The sequence below is a fragment of the Morus notabilis genome, unplaced genomic scaffold (assembly GCF_000414095.1).
Source record: "Morus notabilis unplaced genomic scaffold, ASM41409v2 Scaffold2062, whole genome shotgun sequence".
Classification (NCBI taxonomy): domain Eukaryota; kingdom Viridiplantae; phylum Streptophyta; class Magnoliopsida; order Rosales; family Moraceae; genus Morus; species Morus notabilis.
Window position 1 is genome coordinate 109,796 of NW_010364422.1, and position 3,622 is coordinate 113,417.

Here is a 3,622-nt window from a genome sequence, read left to right on the forward strand (position 1 = left end):
TTTGATCAATGGCAACTTCATACTTCATGTGCCCTTTAAATCCACTGTGCATGAACGAAGCATATCTTCTAGGGTCTGAATGGTCCTCTCTGACAGTCCATCCGTCTGGGGATGAAATGTTCTGCTATAGCGTAATTCTGACCCCATCGCTTCCTGAACACTTTTCCAAAAATTGGAGGTAAATCGGCTGTCTCTGTCTGACACTATACTAACTGGTACTCCATGTAGTTTTACTACCTTAGCCACGTATAACTCGGCTAATTTCTCTAAGGAGTAAGTTATCTTGATCGGAATGAAATGCGCTGATTTCGTTAGCCGATCGACTACTACCCAAATGACATCATATCCTTCACTTGTTCTCGGAAGTCCGGTCACAAAATCCATGGTTAAGTGTTCCCACTTCCATTCTGGGATCTCTAGTAGCTGTAAACTTCCAGCTGGTCTCTAAGGTAAATCAGATTTACTAGTCCTTGAAACATGTTTAGTAGAGGGTGATACCTCGGCCTGGATAATTGATTCGGGAGCAACTAATCATGTTTATTTTTCTTTGCAGAGTCTTAGTTCTTACACCGAGCTAGCCGATGGGGACTACACGATGAAAGTGGGCAATGGCGCGAGAGTTTCAGCAAAAGCAGTGGGAGAAGTTAGACTTCGATTTAGGGAAAATAAATTTTTAGTTTTGAACAATGTTTATTTTATTCTAGACATTCGTAGAAATTTAATTTCTGTGGCTAAGTTATTTGAACAATTATTTAAAGTTTATTTTGATAATGAATTTGTTCATATTTCTCGAAATGGTTTAAATATTTGTTCTGGACGTCTGGATGATGGTTTATATTTTATAAAACCAATACCTAACTCACTGCTTAATACTGAAATGTTCAGAGTTGCCGAACCTAAGAATAAAAAGCAAAAGATTTCTCACGACAGTATCACATATCCGTGGCATCTTAGGCTTGGTCATATTAACCTAAACAGGATTCAAAGACTGGTAAAAGATGGTCCTTTAAGTGAACTAAAAGTTGATGAGCTTCCGGTCTTTGAATCTTGTTTGGAAGGTAAAATGACCAAGAGGCCTTTCACGGCGAAAGGAGAAAGAGCTACATAACCCCTTCAGTTGATACATTCAGATGTATGTGGACCATTAAACGTCCAAGCTAGAGGCGGTTACGAATATTACGTCACTTTTATTGACGACTATTCAAAAAAAAATATGGTTATGTTTACCTGATGCAACGAAAATCTGAAACTTTTGGAAAGTTTAGAGAATTCCGAGCAGAAGTTGAAAAACAATTAGGTAAACCAATCAAGACACTTCAATCAGATCGAGGGGGAGAATACATGGACCAAGAGTTCCGGGATTTCTTGATTGAAGAAGGTGTAGTGTCCCAATTGACTGCACCTGGTACACCACAGCAGAATGGTGTAGCCGAAAGGAGAAATCAAACTTTGCTTGACATGATAAGATCAATGTTGAGTTATTCTTCACTGCCTACTTCATTCTGGGGTTATGCCCTAAAAACAGCTGCCTACATTCTGAATAGAGTACCATCTAAGTCTGTACCTACAACACCCTTAGAGTTGTGGTGCGGTCGAAAACCTAGTTTGAGACACGTACGTATATGGGGGTGTCCAGCACATGTGCTGAAAGGAAAGACTGGGAAGTTGGAACCCAAGTCAGAAGTGTGTATGTTTGTAGGATATCCCGATGGGACAAAGGGAGGTTTCTTTTATAGTCCTGAAGATCAAAAGGTGTTTGTATCGACAAATGTCACTTTTCTAGAGCATGACTATATGATAGATTTTAAGCCCAGAAGTAAAATCTTAAAATAGTATTGGAAGAGTTACTTTCTAATGAGATCAGACCACAAACGATAAGAGTTGTCGAACCACTCAGAGAAAAGACCACAGTTCCTAATCAGACTCCTAAGGCACCTCGTCGTAGTGGGAGGGTAAGCATGTTACCCGACCGGTATACCGGGGAAGCCCAAATCGTCACTGCTGATGACGGTAAGAAGGATCCATCGACCTTTAAGGATGCGATGGATGATTCTGATAAGGAAGAATGGCAAGCAGCTATGAAACTCAAGATGGAGTATATGTACTCTAACTCGGTCTGGCAACTTGTAGATCTACCCGAATGGGTAAACCCCATTAGATGCAAGTGGATCTACAAGAGAAAGAGAGGAGTGAATGGAAAAGTAGAGACTTATAAAGTAAGGCTAGTGGCTAAGGGTTATACCCAAAAGGAGGGAATTGACTATGAGGAAACTTTCTCGCCCGTAGCTATGCTTAAGTCCATTCGGATACTCCTGGCCATTGCAACATATTTTGACTATGAGATATGGCAGATGGATGTCAAGACAACTTTTTTGAATGGCTATCTTGAGGAAACCATCTATATGGATTAGCCAGAGGGTTACATAAGGAAGGCCAAACGCAAAAAGTCTGCAAACTGTAAAGGTCCATTTATAGACTGAAGCAGGCTTCTAAATCATGGAACATCAGGTTTGATGAGGCTATAAAGTCTTATGGATTTGATCAAAACATTGATGAACCATGTGTCTACAAGTACAAGAAAGAAGAGAATGTGGTCTTCTTAATTCTTTACGTCGATGACATCCTACTCATTGGGAATGATGTGTGATTGATGACAGATGTAAAGGAGTGGTTAGCCAACCAATTCCAAATGAAAGATTTGGGAGAGGCAAGCTATGTTCTTAGGATTAAGATTATTCGAGATCGCAAGAAAAAGCTTTTGGCGTTGTCACAGGCATCTTATATAGACAAAGTGTTGTCTAGGTATTCGATGTAAAATTCCAAGAAAGGGAATTTTTCTTCTAGGCATGGTATTCACCTTTCCAATGAACAATGTCCAAAGACTCCACAACAGGAAGAAGATATGAGACGGTATCCTTACGCTTCGGTTGTGGGAAGCCTTATGTATGCCATGTTGTGTACAAGATCAGATATCTGTTATGCAGTGGGAGTGGTCAGTCGCTACCAGTCTAACCTAGGATTAGATCATTGGGTTGCAGTAAAGTGTATTCTCAAGTATCTTAGGAGAACGAGAAATTATATGTTGATATATTCCGGAGAAGATCTGTCTCTCACCGGATACACAGATTCTAATTTCCAATCGGATAGAGATAGTCGACGGTCGACATCTGGATCTGTGTTCACTCTTAATGGAGGAGCCGTGGTATGGAGAAGTATAAAGCAAAAGTGTGTTACTGACTCTACCATGGAAGCTGAATATGTTGCAGCTTGTGAAGTCACAAAAGAAACTACATGGCTCAGAAAGTTCTTAACTGATCTGGAAGCTGTTCTAGATATGGATAAGCCAATTAACCTCTACTATGACAATAGTGGAGCGGTGGCTAATTCAAAGGAACCTAGGAGCCATAACAGTGCAAAACATATAGAAAAGAAATATCACCTGATCAGAGACATTGTGGATAGAGGCGATGTAACGGTTCTGAAGATCGCGTCAGAGGACAACCTTGCTGACCCGTTCACCAAGACATTGCTATTGAATGTATTTGATCAGCACTTAGATGGATTTGAGATTAGAGACATGACACACCTGCTTTAGGACAAGTGGGAGATTATTGGGAATAGT